Source organism: Rhincodon typus, chromosome 8 (assembly GCF_021869965.1).
Source record: "Rhincodon typus isolate 14 chromosome 8, sRhiTyp1.1, whole genome shotgun sequence".
Classification (NCBI taxonomy): Eukaryota; Metazoa; Chordata; class Chondrichthyes; order Orectolobiformes; family Rhincodontidae; genus Rhincodon; species Rhincodon typus.
The window spans coordinates 84,604,852-84,623,343 of record NC_063339.1 but is presented as its reverse complement, the minus strand read 5'-3'; the positions used below and the strand labels follow the sequence as shown (position 1 = coordinate 84,623,343).

General features: G+C 43.6%; 1 long non-coding RNA gene across 1 annotated transcript; it reads left to right on the top strand.

Annotated features, from left to right (window-relative positions):
* The first annotated feature begins 11,923 nt into the window (after window positions 1-11,923).
* LOC125483748 lies at window positions 11,924-18,178 on the top strand. The gene is made up of 2 exons (XR_007262694.1): window positions 11,924-13,198; window positions 13,375-18,178. It is a non-coding gene; the product is annotated as an uncharacterized LOC125483748 (long non-coding RNA).
* Window positions 18,179-18,492: the final 314 nt, after the last annotated feature.

Sequence of the window (18,492 nt, the reverse complement as noted above, 5' to 3'; positions counted from 1 at the left end):
AGAAATGGCAGATGGAGTTCAATCCAGGCAAATGCGAGGTGATGCATTTTGGAAGATCCAGTTCAAGAGCGAACTATACGGTAAATGGAAAAGCCCTGGGGAAAATTGATGCACAGAGAGATCTGGGTGTTCAGGTCCATTGTACCCTGAAGGTGGCAATGCAGGTCAATAGAGTGGTCAAGAAGGCATACGGCATGCTTTCATTAATCAGACGAGGTATTGAGTACAAGAGTTGGCAGGTCATGTTACAGTTGTATAGGACTTTGGTTCGACCACATTTGGAGTACTGCGTACAGTTACACAGTCGCCACATTACCAAAAGGATGTGGATGCTTTGGACAGGGTGCAGAGGAGGTTCACCAGGATGTTGCCTGGTATGGAGGGTGCTAGCTATGAAGAGAGGTTGGGTAGATTAGGATTATTTACAATAGAAAGATGGAGGTTGAGGGGGGACTTGATTGAGGTCTACAAAATCATGAGCGGTATAGATAGGGTGGATAGCAAGAAGCTTTTTCCCAGAGTGGGGGACTCGATTACTAAGGGTCACAATTTCAAGGTGAGAGGGGAAAAGTTTAAGGGAGATATGCGTGGAAAGTTCTTTACGTAGAGTGTGGTGGGTGCCTGGAACGCATTGCCAGCGGAGGTGGTAGAGGCGGGCATGATAGCGTCATTTAAGATGTACCTAGACAGATACATGAATGGGCAGGGAGCAGAGGGATACACATCCTTGGAAAATAGGCGACAGGTTTAGATAGAGGATCTGGATCGGCGCAGGCTTGGAGGGCCGAAAGGCCTGTTCCTGTGCTGTAATTTTCTTTGTTGTTTGTTCTAACACTCAAGAAACCCGAAACCATCCAGCACAATGCAATCCTGGTGCCCCATTCGGTACCTTCAGCATTTACTTCCTTCACCACCGAATTACAGTGGCAGCAGAGTGCACCATCTACAAGATGCACTGCAGTAACTCACCCCCTCCCCTTTGAGAGCACCTTTCAAGCCTTGTAACTGTACCACCCGGAAGGACAACAGTAGAAGATGCATTGAAATGCCACCATCTGCTAGTTCCCCTCTAAGATGCATACCCACCTGATTTGGATCGATATTAGCAATGATCTCATTGAGTGGTGCAGTGAAATTGATGGGCCAAAAAGCACTTGTCTGTCGTGATTTTTAAAAAAAATTGTTGATTAATTCAGTGACCGGACTTGTACTCGGTCCTCTAGCTGTTCTCTAAATTGGTGTTTGTTGAAGCTCCAGCATCATCTCCTGGTCTTATATTCCAGCCTGTGGTTAAGAACAGAAAGTTTCCCAAAACCCTCTCGATCATCCGATCTCCCTGTCCAAACACCTTCAGGAATCTGTAAAAGTCCACTGCAAGGTGTCTTTGACCCTCTACACTATTCAGTATTCTCATTTTTCATTGTTCACGCTGTCTGAATTCATTAGCATTCTCTTTTCTGTTTGAATTCCATTCACTATTTTTTCTTTCCACCTGATCGATATATCCCTGTAGTCCATGGTTTTCTTCCTCATGGTCAACGACATGATCATTTATTGCATTCATCTGCAAACTTCTAAATTATGGTTCCTACAAATAGGTTTTAATGATTGTTATAGATCAGAAAAAAGTGGAAGTCCACTGGATAAAAACTGAAAGGACTGCAGTTGCTGTAAATTAGAAACAAATAAAAAAGCAGAAATTGCTGGAAAAAGGTCAGCAGAACTGGCAACATCTGCAGAGAGAAATCAAAGATAACATTTCAGCGCAAGTAACCCTCAGAATTTCACTGGAAACTGGCATCCAGATATAGTTCATTCTTAGTTGGGAATTCACAGCAGCGATAACAGCAGAATGTAACCCTTGCTGTCGTACGTGAATTTGCTGGTGTTTCTGGAGTTTGTTTTTCTGAGTGATCCCTTCCCACATATGGGACTGGTGAACAAGGTCTCCCCAGTGTGACTGAGTAAATGAGTTTCCACCTCAGTTGGTAATTGAATCCTTCCCTCAGTCCCCACATTTCTCTGGTTTATCTGTGATGCGGGTGTCCTTGACTCTATTCAGATTGGGCGATCAGGTGAATTCAAGTCCTTGCAGACAGAAGACCCATTTTTCCCTGTTGAGAATGTGTTTTTATTCTTCCTCATTCTCCCACGGGATGTGGGTATCGCTGGTCAGGACAGCATTTATTGTTCATCCCTAATTCACCTTGAACTGATGTCAGAGGACACTTCGGGGTCAACCACATTGTTGTGGGTCTGGGGTCGCTTGTGTGCCAGATTGGAGAAGGACTTCACTCCTGAAGGGAGTGGGAATGAATGGGATTTCAGAAAATTAAAGTCATGGTCTCTGTTCCTGAAATTTGGTTAACATTCCAGACTTTATTCATCGAAGTTAAACTGCAGCAGCTGCCGTGTCTAAGTTCCCAAGGATAACGAGGAGATATATCACCACTACACTGCTATCTCCCTGCTGCATTGCTTCATTGTAGAGAATAACTTTCACTGTTCAGATCAACGCAGAGTGACAGAGAACAGGAGAAGGCCATTCAGACCATCATGCCAGTGTTAGTTCCTGGTGAGAAAGGGATTGAGTGAAAGGGAAAAGTATTGGCTGGTGCATGTTTGCAACATTTACAGTGTGTGAGATATTTCCCACAGCCTGATGTCCCAATAATCCCTGTTCCATGTCAATAAAAGCTGCTCCGGGTGAGGTTGGAGCTCACAGGCTCGGAATTTCACGCGCCTCTATACCGTCATAGAAGGACCGCGCGCTCACCAATTGCGTCACTGGAGCCACAGACTAGCTCCACGCACTCATTGCCATCCCCATTTCGGGTTGGTCACGTGGTTAGGGTAAGGTGCTTTCTTCACTGTGCCCTGGGTTTACATTCCAGACAGGGAATTACACCGTGTTGCTGCAGTGAGAGTGGTCACAGTGGACAGGGCTTCTAATGAAAAATAAAACAATTCGACCAGTGTTTGTGGGATAAGACTGACAGTTAATCTTCCAGCTGATGACCTCTCCATCCAATTGGAATAGTCTGGAATGTCTCAGGTGGGAAACAACTGCAGAGGGAGGGGAGTGAAAGGGCTGGGATTGGCTACAAGGCGTGAGGAAGAAACCAACTGAAGAAATGATGAGTCAAGGCTAAATGTAGGTAGGAATGTGACGAAATTTCTTGTTTGGTTCATTATAACACAATTCTCACTCAGAATGAAGCAATCACAACTGCTGTTTCAGAGAAGCGTGGTACTTTCTCGAATTTTACTGATTTTATCATTCCTCTAAAATCATAAACGTAATTGTGTGGATTCGATTCCGATGAGGAAATTTCTCATCCTCCATTTTCCTCCCATGAGATCTTGATGATATCACATGTCAGCTGCTTTCCACGTGTAAGGACGTGACCGAGCATTTAAGGCAATGGATTGTTAATCCATTGTGCTCTGCCCGTGTGGGTTTGAATCTCACCGTCGTTGGTGTTTCAGGCCATTATCGCTGTTGTCATTCTTCTTTGTATATCACACATTTGTACAAATTGGACTTGACGCCCAATTGTCATCAGTTTATGTCAGCAGAGATTCTTGAATTGTCGACACGACAGTAAAGTCTAAATCAAGAATTACAACCTATCACTTTAAAATTGTTAAATTGCAGATTAAACTGGAATAGCGAAAAGGAACACCATTTTGCCTCCCGTCATTTCTTCAATCTGTGGTATGTCGAGTGCTCGTTGTTGTCTCCAGGTCACAGCACATTTGTTCTTCATCAGCTAATGAAGCTCGTTACTGATCTGTCTGATCAAATAAATAGACCTTTTCCAGCACTTTATCCAACTCCCTCACAATTTTAAACTTTTCGATCAATGGGCCAAATGATGCAGAAGCAGAAGTAAGCCAGTCGGCTCATCAAGTCTGCTTCTCTATTCAGTGGTGTCATGGCTGATCTGATAATCTTCACCTCCATTTTCCTGCCCCATGTGAATAACCCTTGATCTCCTTACTGTCTAAACATCTGTCTAGCTCAGCTTGAAAATACTCGACAATTCACAGAGAGACTTCCAGACAATTACTGGGTCCTGAGCAACACAATTCCTCCTCGTTTCAGAATTAAATGGGCAACACCTTGTTCTGAGATTGTGTCCTTTGGCCCTCGACTCTCACACTAAGGCAAACCACCTGTCCGTATCTACTCTTTCAAGGTCCCTAAGAATATTGAATGTTTGTAAATGTTATTGTGTGGTTATAAATTTCCCCACCCCCAACCTCCTTTGTTCCAAGGAGAACAATCCCAGCTGAGCCAAGCATTCCATTCCATTTTATCCAGTCTTGGGGAAAATGCCAGGATATCTCCTGCAGTGTCCATGAATATTTTTAAGGGAGATTGATAACGATTCTGTGAAACAAGTGGTTTAGCGTTTATCAGGCATATGCAGGGGTCGGGATTTAGGGTCAGAATCAGATTTACTCGAAAATATAGAATAGTGGGATATTGAGTTTCTCTGATTCCAGGCCTGGGAACTGGGATTATATGGTCGTCTGCAGCAGTAGTCACTTCCTTGTCTGAGGAAACTGCTGGTATAACCGTTGTAAAACTTAAATGCTCGTTGAAAAATACACCAATGTTGCACTCCAGCAAAAAATGATTTCCACATGAAAATGAATCACATTCACCGAGTGAATATAATGCGGAAAGTCTTCATTTTAACCTGTAAGAAATAGGAGTATGATGCAGCCACTCAACACTTCGAGCCCACCTCGCCGTTCAATGAGATCTTGGACGGCCTCCAACTTTAAAACCATTTTTTCTACACTATTCGCTGAGATCTTGATGTTTTAAAAATCTGTCGAAATCAATCAATGACAGCCTTTTACAAACTCAATACTTAGCATTTACGACTTCCGGGGCTGAGAATTCCAAAGATTCTCCCCATTGTGTGTTCCCTCATCTCAGTCCGCTGTATTGCTAGTGTGCCTGGCACTGCTCCTGTCACACCCCATAGCACTGCGCTTACTTCCTGTTCCCTGAGGCCTCATTTGGGGCACCGTGACCATATAGAGGTTCTTACTGTGTGATGCGGCTGCAGCAGCCCTTGCTGGAATCCGGCCACGGCATTAACTGTGGTACTCAATTTCCCCATAACATGTGCTGAAGGAACGCAATGCGGGATCAATTTAAATTCCAGAAAGCATGCTCATGGAGGCGTATTCAATGCCGATGTTGTGAGAACAAGCATCACCCAGAGCAGCTTTTATTAGCATAGACCAGTGATTCTTGAAGCGTCAGGCTGAGGAAAATGACAAGAGAGTGATGTTCAGCGCAACAGATGTCATTACAAAAGACCAGTTTCTGTATTGTGAAGTTCATTTGTCAGGTTTGCCTCATTTAGCATTTTGAAATTGTGCGCTCTGTAAACAAGTATGAGTCATTAATATCTGTTGAGTAGAGAGCTGGTCCCAGTACTGACTTCTGGGAACAGCAGAGTGTACTCTCCTCGAGTCTGAAAAACAATTCCTCACAGACAATGTCACATCCCCGCTGTCAGCACGCTTTTCATTCAATTGGCTTCAATTTTTCGTCGAATTCGATTCAATAGATCGTAGAATCATAGAATCTCTACAGTGTGGAAACAGGCCCTTTGGCCCAGCAAGTCCACACCGGCCCTCAGATCATGTCATCCAGATCCATTCCCCATAAACCACTTAAATCTTGTCATTGAGTAATTTCTTCATTTGTGTTCAGCTCATGAGAGCAGTGTGTCGCAGTAGGAGTGACCCACAGGTCATACCATACTCTGGAAATCATACCCTGCTGCATATCATTTCACAAACACGAGGGAGAAATACTTGATGCTCTGCACAATTTAATTAAGTGAGAGAAACATGAGGTCTTGACAAGATCACATGTCACCTTCTTTAAGCACGTGATGAGGTGGCCGAGAGGTTAAGGTGATGGGCTGCTAATCCATTGTGCTTTGCACACATCGGTTCGAATCCCACTCTCGTCGCTATTCTCAACTGTTTCACTGCTGCCATTTTTCGTTATAACTTGCTAGTTTCGTAGAAAGTGAAGCGAGAATCCAATTCTTGTTAGTTTATCTCGCCGGAGATTCTTGATCAGTCGACTTTATGGTAAAGTCGAAATCAAGAATTGGAACTTGTTGTCTGAAATGTGTTAAAATGGAGGTTGAATTCCGACAATAAGAGGGAACGCGATTTTCCCTCCCATTATTCCCCCCAAATTGTCCTCCCATGAACATACATCGAATGAAAGAGAAACAAGTAAAAAATAACGAAATATCAGAAGCACAGGTTTATATAGTGGGATTGTTGATGAGTATTTAAACTAACATTCGACACAGGGACTAATATTTCAAGCAGTCCTTACGAAACCGATGGCGAGACAGATGCTTGATGAAAGACGCGAGCACAACGGGCTCAGTGCAACTTGAGGATGGCTCTTGTTGCAATGGACAGTGCGGTGGATTGCTAAAGATTTGCGATTCCAAGGTCGTGTGGGTTCAAAACGCCACAGAGTCGACTTTCATTTCAGGTTCCAAACGAATCAATGGTGTTCTGTGGAAACTGCTTCATCTGCACTTCCTGTCATCATCCGGAATTCCAGTCCCTGCTGCTGACCAGAGGACGTTCGTCACCATTTCACGCAAGTTTTCAGAGAATAGTTCGACCAGAGATCGTCCCACAAACCTGCGTCGTTGACGGGGAAATGCAACATAACATTCCCGTTATACACTTGATTTGTCACCTTGAATATATTTAGAGATCTCTAAATCCAGATTCTCGATGTGGGTTGTGAGGATGGGATCGGAAAAACCATTGAAGTTTCAGATCAGCCAAGATGTTAAGGAATGGCGAGTCAGCAGAGTTGGATTGAATGGCCTCTTCCTGTTCCTATGTTCCCATCTTTCGGTGTTGTTTCTGGCAGAGAATTGTCAACAATAACGTGGAACAAAAACAGTGCAACATAGGTCTGTGCTGAACGCTATTCTGAACTGAACTGATCCCATTTGCCTGCCAATGGTTGCGTATCTCTCTATTACCTTCCTGTTCACGTGTCTGTCTAAATGCCTCTTAAACGTTCCTGTCATGATGATGAAAAAGGTGAATCGACAGCACTGAATATCAAGTTTCTCACCTTTACCCCACAGCTGTTACAACTGGAATGGACAGCTCCTGTCGTAGCTTTAGGTCAGACAATTGAGGATGCTCACAGGCGCTCTATGGGACAGCATGCTCCTTCACATAGGTTTCCAAATGTGTACATGGAGCAAGTTGCCGTGTGGATGTTGGGGATTCAGGGGTAGATTTCTCAATTGCTGGGCTGGAGTTCTGACTGTGGTGCTAAACATGATATTCTGATATTCTAAATCGAGTTTTAAATTAATTTTAAATGTGAAATTCAATTTACCTTTGTGTTACACACTTATGCATTCACTCTTCATGAAAATCTTGGAACGTGTCCTTGAATGAAGTAATGGTGAAGGTTGATGACGGCGGGTGTAGTGTGTATCCTGTCGGCTGTGTGAATTTTGCAATCGAAGTTAGTGAATTGTTGCTGAATCGAATTCTGTGAAGAATTTTGTAGCATGAAAGGCCCATGACAGTGGGGATGTAACGTTATCTGTGATGAATTGTTTTCCTGACTCGAGGAGAGTGCACAGAGTCAGTATTGACACCAATCTCTCCTCTGGACAGATATTAATGAACCGCACTTGTATACAAGGTGCACAGTTTCAAAATTCTAAATGATGCAAAACTCGTAAATAAACGCAGAAAGCCGCATGAACTGCTTTTTACCAATAAAATTTATCTTTCTGGACATTGCCCTGTGTTCTTTTCCTGAGCCTTGTGACACGGAGCCATGACGTGATCAGGGCAACACTTGAGCAAGTGTAAAAAGAGTGCAGTGCCAGAAGGCATGCCAGCAGCAGCACTTGGTACACGGTGAAGTTAATTTCCCACAACAGGAACATACCTCAAACAGCAGACTGAGGTGAGAGAACTCAGACTGAGGTGAAGCTTTGGAAATCGGTGCCCCAGAGACTGTGGAGGTCAGTTATTAAGTTTGTTCAAGAACTCAATTGACATATTTCTACAGAGTAAAAACATCAAGGACAGTGAAAGAAAATGTTGAAAATGTACATTTCAATCCAGTTTAGCACTGCGTAATTAACTAAATTCCTCGAACAACTTAGGAACCACTAGTGAAGACGATCATATCCCAGTTCACAGACAATTTGCCAACTGTTAAGGTATAACCCGAAATATGGAAACTTAAAATAACGTGCTGCTCCAGTGACACAATCGGTCAGCGCACTGTACTTACATGACAGTTTCGAAACGTGTACAATGCCAAGGTTGTGAGTTGGAGCCTCACCTGCAGCAGTTTTAAGTTGTCGTGGCTCAAGAGGGTAATGAGGAAAGGCGATTTTGAGTTTATAGGAAAATACCAGTTTCTGTGAACTGGGAAATGACTCAACAATCGACAAACTCCTGCAAAACGTCAAAATGTGAAGAAATATCTACAGAGAGAAAAAAGGTGATTTTTTTCAGCTCGAAGACGTTTCTCACATGGCTGACTGCACTGAGTTAAATTGCAGAAAATTGCTGTTTAACTCGCTTCAATTTATTCAAACTCGCACAGGTCAATAATCAAAAAGGAGTTAGATTTATCTCATTGAAACAGGCGAATGTTGCCTTCAACTTTGGTCAGAATTTTTATCATCTTAAAATAAAGAGCTGCTGAGAAGAAGGGAGGGTTCAAAATGCAAAAAGACAGAGTCTTATTTGTGGATTTCTTGGATGGAGTTCAGAAAGTATGAAATGGATCTAACATCATCGGAATGTACTCAAATTTTTAAGGAGCCAGTTTAAAGCAGGAATTGCGTCTCTGAGCGACAGTTCCCTTCCGACTCGAGAGGTTCAAACTTTACTTTTTAATTGAAAAAAAATGTTCAGTTCCATTTATATTGCTTCACGGAGAATGAACTGCCAATCTTATTCAGCTGCATGTGTTCAATAAATTTCTTTACACGTGAAGTCGAAGAAATTCAAAACTATGCCCCACCCGCCCACAGACTTTGTCTCACTGTTGAGGTGCCTCCTTAGGGCCCTAGGGGTGTAGGTACATAATTCTTTGAAGTTTACGTCCCATATAGACAGGGTAGTTTTTTGCGCGCTTGCCTTCATTGCTCAGTCGTTTCAGTTTAGGGGTTGGGAAGTCATGTTGAGGTTGCACAGAATGTTGGTGAGGCCTCTTCTCGAATACAGTATGCAATTCCGGTCGCACAGTTATAGGAGGCATATTATTAAGCTGGAGAGTGTTAAGAAGAGGTTTACCAGGATGTTGTCTGATATGGAAAGTTTGAGTTATAGTGAAAGTTTGGATCGACTTGGACCTTTTTCGCTGGTGCTTAGGAGGTTGAGAGGTGACCTGACAGAAGTTTATAAAATAATGAAACGTGTAGATTGTATAGATGGTAGTTGCCTTTTCCGTAGGATGGGAGATTTCAAGACTAGGGAACACATTTTTAAGTTGAGAGAAGATAATTTTCAAAAAGACACGAGAGGCAGAACTTCGCAATGACTGTGAATAAAACGAAGGCAAGATCCAGTAGAGAAACAGGTGGCAGAGAAACAGGTGACAGTGAAGCAGGCATCTGAGGACAAATGTGTTTCATTTGCTAGTGAAATTCACCGATTAGCAAAGTGGAGACCATTGAAGTGAAGCAGTGACAGCGATTATCTTTGCTGGTTATTCACCTTGTGAATGCACTTTCCACCGATGTCCCTGTTAACATCACAATTCGACAGGATGCAAGATACAGCAAGACGTGTTGAGCCTGTGGTGTAATGAATACGGCGTCTCACTTTGGCCTGGAAGATTGCAATGTTGTATCCTCCCTCGCTCAAGTGAAGTTGACAGCCTTTCTAACCTTGCAAATTGACAGTTGCTTCCAAAGAGGAATGTTTGCCCAACGCTGTTTTTGTCAGATTCCCAGCAGCTGAAGTGATTGGATCGCTGGGCTTTGGAAATAGAAAGTTGCACATGGCAACATGAGTGTGGGACTATATCATCTCACTGTCCATTTCATATCCCAGCTCATGGCAACGGTTCCCATTGTCAAGAGAATCTGCATGTGTTCCTCATAAAGCTGCATTTTGTTGGGGAACCTTGTGAGCGGCGATGGAGAGTGAACGTGAAGGAGATGGAGCGCATATAATTCTGAGGCCTCTGTCAGTCTCAGGGAATATGTCTGAGCGTCTCCCATTATGGCTTAACATGAGAACAAGAACAAAGAACAAAGAAAATTACAGCACAGGAACAGGCCCTTCGGCCCTCCAAGCCTGCGCCGATCCAGATCCTCTATCTAAACCTGTTGCCTATTTTCCAAGGATCTGTATCCCACTGCTCCCTGACCATTCATGTATCTGTCTAGATACATCTTAAATGACGCTATCATGCCCGTCTCTACCACCTCCGCTGGCAACGCGTTCCAGGCACCCACCACCCTCTGCCTAAAGAACTTTCCATGCATATCTCCCTTCAACTTTTCCCCTCTCACCTTGAAATCGTGACCCCTAGTAATTGAGTCCCCCACTCTGGGAAAAAGCTTCTTGCTATCCACCCTGCCTATACCTCTCATGATTTTGTAGACAGGATGAGTTCTTCAAGGGGGTTTTAAGACAATTTTATCATCTCAAACTTCAGTCCCATTGTTTGGTTGCAGGGACAATCTCATTGACATTTTCCCTTGAAATTTAAGAACATCAAAGACGGTGGGCCAAATGCTAGAAACTGGGTTTCGAATAGATGATTGCGTGGTGACTCACACTGACACGATGGGCAGAATGGTCTTTTTTCCACGCTATTAACAACTCGAAAACACGGAGAAAGCGGTCTGCAGTCAAAATGACGAAAAATGAAAAGGCAAAAGAAGTGAGAAACGATGTAAGTCGCTTTGGCGTCGTCTGTGGTAGTCGAGTGTTTAAAAATCAGTGCGGTCCGTGCTGCCAGTTCGATTCCCAGTCAGTGATTGCCTTATTGACATTTGCCTTTCGAAACTTGTGAACACAAAATGTTCTGCTGAATGCTGGAAATTCGGACTTGAATAGATAGATGCCTGAAAACATGCACTGGCACGATGTGCCAAATGGTATTTTTCCAAGCTATGAAAACTCGATGACAGGGAGGAACTACACTACAGCCAAAATGAGCAAAAATAAAACAAGGCAAAAATAATGTCATCCAGAAAAGAAGCACGCCCAGTTAACACTTTCTCTGACTGTCTCCTGGTTAAAATCTGGCGCTCTCACCGTCGCGTCCCAACTTCGATTCTTGGTTAGGGAATTCAAATTTTTCTCTCCTCGATGTTCGTTACCGCAGCATTACTGACTGGCTTTTAGAAGAAGGAAAAGAAACGCGAGGCGTTTCCTTTTCTGTCAGTTAGCAGCCATGTCGAATCGGGTCTTACCCATTCTAATGGGTCAGACGATACTGCCCAATTACCCATCACTCCTGATTAGTTCGCGACAATGAACCTGTCCCTCCGTGTGTGTTAATGCAGACCCCGAGAGGATGAACCAATCCTGTTTTTGCCGTCAGTTTAAACAGGTGAAATTATCAGTTTTCAACCAATGCAAGAGGAGATTGTCTCTTTCAGTGCATTTTCGGAGGAGAACATTCAACTGTGAACTAGAAATAACAAGGTGCAGAGCTGGATGAACACAGCAGGCCAAGCAGCATCAGAGGAGCAGGAAGGCTGACGTTTCGGGCCAAGGCTGACGTTTCGGGCCTAGACCCTTCTTCAGAAAAACGTTAGCCTTCCTGCTCCTCTGATGCTGCTTGGCCTGCTGTGTTCATCCAGCTCTACACCTTGTTATCTCAGATTCTCCAGCATCTGCAGTTCCTACTATCTCTGAAACGACTGTGAACTATCCGTTTTTGCAAAAGGGGGTTTGTTTGCAAAATTGATACAGAAAAAGTGTTACTGATTACATAGTTAGAGAAAGGCATATATCGGTGGGTAAAGCACAGGTCAACATGGTGCCGTGGCTCAGTCAGTTAACGTGGCTGTCGAGTAAACAGGCGATCCTGGGTTCACAATCCCAGTGGTGCCTGCACTTTGTGTTTACCGTTACATGTTAAAACTTCTCTCGATTGTTGATCTCTATCATGATAGAACTGGGCATGCCTTTCTGGAGTTTGTTCAGAATAACAGGGTGCAGCTGGACAAACTACAGCCTTATTGGGGAGTGTTGTGTTAATGGCACACACCATGGGTTGATCAGCCTCTTTGTCTCCTGATGCTATTCTTTCGCTTTACACCAACAGGTGAGACATCATCGCAAACGAATGATTGCGGTGGCGGTGCTTTTGCTTTGCTGGTGGATTAGGAACTCTACTTCAAAGTTTAACAGCTCATCGTATTTTTAGGGAAGAAATGTCTCCTTACCTCAGGCCTAAGGGACAGAGACATTATCCGAATAATATTAGCCCAGTTCGATATTCTACAGTCGGTGGTGTGGGGGGTGGGAGAAGCCTCTCAGCAGCTCTACTGTCAAACACTCTCCGAATTACGGACTTTTCAAAGAGCAGAAATCGGAAATGAGGTATATGGACAGACGGAGAGTGAGAGAACGTGAAAGGGCTGAGGTGGATACAAAGAGACAATGTGAGACAAATAGGGAAACATATTGAGGTAGGCTGTGAAAGGAACCAATTCTCCATTTGACATGTATGCTAACTGACATTAAAGGAAAGGAAAAGACAACCATTTAAGCAGAACCTTTCCCAAACTCAGGACAAAAGAAGCAGCATTAGAGCCGATAAAGTCCTTTTAAAGTTGTAACGTTATCGGTTGGAAACTAAGGAGATGTTTTGATAAATATGTTGATACGGCAGATAAAAGTGATAATTTCCCAGAAGTTATAATATAGAAGTGCACAACTAACCTGGTTCTGACGAACAGACAGTTGATCTGAAGCGTTAACTCTGTTTCTCTCCACAGATGCTGCCAGACCTGCTGAGGTTGTCTGTCAATTGCTGTTTCTGGTTCAGATTCCCAGCATTCTCATTTCGCTGTTACATGTCAGCTTGAATATCATTTGGGATAGAATAGGATATCTCGCGTCTCTTCTCCTGCTTCTGAAAATCAGTCAGGAGTGCCATGGGCAGGTAAAAATGAGCAGCAGAGAATGCACGTTCCCTGACCGGGAATCATACCCAGGCTGCGGTGGTGAGAGCGCTGAATCCTAACCACTAGACCATCAGGGAAGACGCTTTGACTGTGCATGATTCTTTTCTCAGTGACACTGCTTTTGGCTTTTCATTTTTCCTCATTTCTGCTGCAGATCAGAATCACCCAGTGTTTGAGTTTTTACAACGTGGAAAAAAGACCATTCGGCCCATCGTGTCAGTGCGAGTCACCACGCATCCATCTATTCTAATCCCAGTTTCTAGCATTTGGCCCACCGTCTTTTGTGTCCTTAAGTTTCAACGGAAAATGTCAATGAGATTATGCCTGTAATCAACAAATGGAACTGAAGTTTGAGATGATAAAACTGTTTTAAAACCCCCCTTGAAGAACTCATCCTCATGTTAAGCCACGGATGGAGACACACAGACACATCCCCTGAGAGTGGTGGGCACGTGGAATGCGCTGCCGGCAGTGGTAGTGGAGTCAGATACATTAGGAACATTTAAGCAACTCTTGGAGAGGCACATGGATGGTAGTAAAATCTAGTGTGAGTGCAGTTTGATCTTAGCAGGATAATAGATCAGCACAAATCGTGGGCCGAAGGATCTGTACTGTGCTGTCCTGTTCTATGATTATACGCGCTCTATCTCCTTCACGTCCACTCTCCGTCGCCGCATATAAGGTTCCCTGAAAAAAGGCAACTTTACATGCAACGCAAGAAAGTTCTCCTGACAATGGGGACTGTTGCCATGAGCTGCGATAAGAAATGGACAGTGAGCTGAAATAGTCCCACACTCATGTTGCTCATGTGAAACTTTCAATTTCCCAAACCCAGCGATACACTTCAGCTGCTGGGAATCGTAGAAAAACAGCGCTGGGTACACATTCCTCGTTGGAAGCAACTGTCAGTTTGCAAGGCTAGAAAAGCTATCAACTTCAGTCAAGCGAGGGAGGATACAACATTACAATCTTCCAATTCAAAGTTAGATGCCTTAACCATTACACCACTGGCTCAATACATATTGCAGCCGGGTTCATCCTGTCGACTTGTGATGTTAACAGGGACATTGGAAGGAAGAACATTCACAGGTGAATTACTAGCAAATATAATTTCCGTCACTGCTTCACTTCGCTAATCGGTGAATTTCACCGGCAAAAGAAACATATTTGCTGTCAGATGCCTGGTTCACTGGAACCTCTTTCTCTGGGACCTGTTTCTCTGCTGGAACTTTCTTCACAATCACTGCGCAATTTTATGACCCGCTCCAGTGAAATATATGTTTATATTTGAGTTATGGTCTCTTCGAGTCAAGACCCTGAACAAATTCAGTGAGAAAGCTCTGATCGTTTCTAGCCAGGGCTCTGGAATCAGACGAGTTGAACGATGCCATTATTGGTGGCGCCCCTTCATCAGACCTCAGCACCTCGAAACAAGCTCCTGTTAGCATCAGCCTGTTAGCTCTGGCGTGAAGATAGCTCTGGCATGAAGAACAGGCACAAATGTAAGTACAAATCAGGTCACAAGGGTTAATGCCAAGACCACTGTTCCCTGGTTAACATTCAGAGTTTGCATTGCTCAGGCCTGGTCAGCAAATAAAGATTGACTTCTCTTCTTGTGAATTATCCGAATGAAAATGAATTCCTGGTAACACACAGAACACAAACGCTGAATCTGCCAAAAGCAGACCAATGAGATTTTTGCCTCCATGTTGAAGGACAATGACAGGCGATGTACGGGAAAACTGCCACTGCACATCCCTCTCTAAGCTCCTCATCATTCTGAGTTCGAAATATGTCGCTGTTCGTTCAGTGTCGCTGGGTCTAAATCCTGGAACTCCCTCCCTAACGGCATCACGGCTGTTCCTACGTCCTAAATAATTCAATTGTTTAATAATGTAACTCATCACTGCCATCTCTGCAGTAATTAGGGATGGGTAGTAAATTCTGCCATAGTGCGTGATGTCTGACGAGTGCCATAGCTTAGCTGATTACCTCGTAAATAGGCGATTCTAAGTTCAAATCCCACCCCAGTCGACGCTTTGCATCCACCATTCCTCGTGTAAACTTCCCTCCGATATGATGTTTTTGATCCAATCAGCAATGTCGATGGATCGAATCGAGCATTCCTTCCTGGAGTTTGGTTGAAATAACAGAATGAGGCAGGATAAACTGCATCCTTACTGGGGAATGTTGTGGTGATGGCACAGATACCACGAGCCGATCACTCTCATTCTGTGCCTTCAGCATTCATTCACTTTACACCGACAGGGGAGACATCATTGCAATCGTATGATTGTGGTGGCGTTGCTTTTTCTTTCCTACAGGATTAGGAAGTCTATTTCAAAGACTAACAGCTCATTATATTTTGAGGAAAGAAATATCTCCTTACTTCAGACCTAAGGGACAAATGCATTATCCGAATAATTCAGCCCAGTTCTAGACTCGACAGTCGGCGGCGGTAAAGGCCTCTCAGCACCTCCACTCTCAAATATTCTCCCAATTTCAGACTTTTCAAAGAGCAGAAATGGGAAGTGAGGGATATGTACAGATGGAGAGTGAAAGGGGCTGAGGTGAATACACAGAGATAAAGAGAGACATATAGAGGCGCATATCAAGGTAGATACTAAAAGGATGAATTCTCCATTCGACTGGGCTGCTAACTAACAGAAAAGGAAAGGAAAAGGCAACCATTTATGCGAACCTTTTCACCACCTCAGGGTAATGGAAGCAGTAGTATTAGCCCTGATAAAGTTCTTTTAAAGTTGTAATATTGACGGTTGGAACTTAATGAGATATTTTGTTAAATGTGCCTGTTCGACAGATGAAAGAGCTAATTTCCCCGTTGTTATAATATGGAAGTGCATAACTAACTTGGTTCTAACGAACGGTCAGCGGATCCGAGGCGTTAACGTTGTTTCTCTCCACAGATGCTGCCAGACCTGCTGAGGTTACCTGTCAATTCCTGCTTTTGTTTCAGATTCCGCATTTCTCTGTTACATATCAGCTTGAATATAATTTTGGATAAAGCAGGTTACCTTGCGTCGCGTTTTTTTGCTTCTAAAAACCAGTCACCAATGCTGCGGTCAGGAAAATCTAGAAGAGATGAATTTGCAACTCCGAACCGGAATTTGAACCCGGACTGTGGTGGTGAGAGCACATAACCTTAACTACTAGACTATCGAGGAACGGGAAAAGCAGGCGTGCTTCTTTTCAAGCTGACACTGCTTTTGCCGTTTCATGTTTTGTTCATTTTTTCTGCAGATTAGTTTGTCAGTGTCTTCGAGTTTTCAGAGCTTGGAAAAATACCATTCTGCCCATCGTGTCAGTGCATGTTTTCAGGCATCTATCTATTCAAGTCCCAGTTTCCACCCTTTGGCCCACCGCCTTTTGTGTTCTTAAGTTTCGAGAGCAAATGTCAACGAGACTGTCCCTGTAATAAATGAATAGGAATGAAGTTTGTGATGACAAAACTGTGTTAACAAGCCCTTGAAGAACACATCCTCATGTTAAGCCACAGAGGGAGAAACAGAGACATATCCCCTGAGAGTGATAGAGGCCTCAGGATTATATGCATTTCATTTCCTTTACATCCACACACTGTCCCCGCACACAAGGTTCACCGTCAAAAGGCAGCTTTACGTGGAACATTAGCAAGTTCTTCGGACAATGGGAACTGTTGCCATGAGCTGGGATATGAAGTGGACAGTGAGCTGAAATTGTCCCACACGCTGCTTATGTGCAACTTTCAATTTCCAAACCCAGTGATCCAATCAGTTCACTTGCTGGTAATCTGACAAAAACAACGTTGGGCACACATTCCTCTTTCGAAGCAACTGTCAACTTGCAAGGGTGGAAAAAAATCTGTCAACTTCACTGGAGCGAGGGACGATACAACATTGCAATCTTCCAATCCAAAGTCAGACGCCGTATCTATTACACTACTGGCCCAACACATATTGCTGCATTTTTCATCCTGTCGACATGCGATGTTAACAGGGACATCGGCGGAAAGAGCGTTCACAAGGTGAATAACCAGCAAACATAATCGCTGTCACTGCTTTACTTCAACGGCGTCCACTTGGCGAAGCTGTGAATTTCACTGGCAAACGAAACATATTTGTCCTCAGAAGCCTGCTTCCCTGTAACCTGTTTCTCTGCTACCTGTTTCTTTGCTGGAACTTATCGTCGTTTTATTCACAGTCACTGCGCAATTTTATGACCCACTCCAGTGAAATGCACGTTCATATTTGAGTTGTGGTCTCTTCGAGTCAAGACCCTGAACAAATTCAGCGAGAAACTTCTGGTTGTTTCTAGCCAGGGCTCTGGAATCAGATGAGTTGAACGATTCACCACAATGACCCTGTTCCTCTTGTGAGGGTCCCTCTGTGTGTATTAACGCGGGCCCTGAGAGGATGAACCAATTATCTTTCTACTGTCAGTTTAAACAGGTGAAATGATCAGTTTTAAACCAATGCAAGAGGAGATTGTCTCTCTCTGTGCGTTTTCAGTAGAGAACGTTCTGCTGTGAACTGTCCGTGTTTGCAAAAGTGGGGATTGATTGAAATTCTCACTGAGCAACATTGACACAGAAATAAAAAGTTACCCATTGCATGCTTAAAGAAGTGCACATATCACGGGAAAAGCCAAGAAAAAATAGCACGGAGCGCTATGGCTAAGTTGTTACTGTACTCTGTGTGCTAGACATGCAGATCTTGAGTTCAAATCCTAACGGTTCCTTTGCTTTACGTACACCATTCCTTGATTACCCTGCTTTCAGATTTAAACAGTAATGCTGATCAGTAGAACTGAACAAGTCTTCCTGCAATTTGGTCGGAATAACAGCGTGAGTCAGGACAAACAGTACCCTGACTGGGTAATGCTGTGGTTGTGGCGCTAATCACTCATTCTCTGCTGTACTGTTCGTTCACTTTACACCGCTAGTAAAGACGTCTTTGTAATTGAGGTTGCATTGTCTGCTTTTTTCAGGTGGATTAGGAATTCTACTTCGGATTCTAACACCTCATTATATCTTGAGGGAAAAAATGTCTCCTGACCTCAGGCCTAAGTGACAGGCACATTATCCGAAGAATATTAGTCCACTTCTAGACTCTACAGCCAGAGGGAAAAAGACTCTCAGCATTGCCACTCTCAAACACTTTCCAACTTTCATACTTTTTCAAAGAGCAGAAATGGTAAATGAGGGAGATGGACAGACTTAGAGTCGGAAAATGTGAGAGGGGGTGAGGTAGATACACAAAGACAGACAAATAGA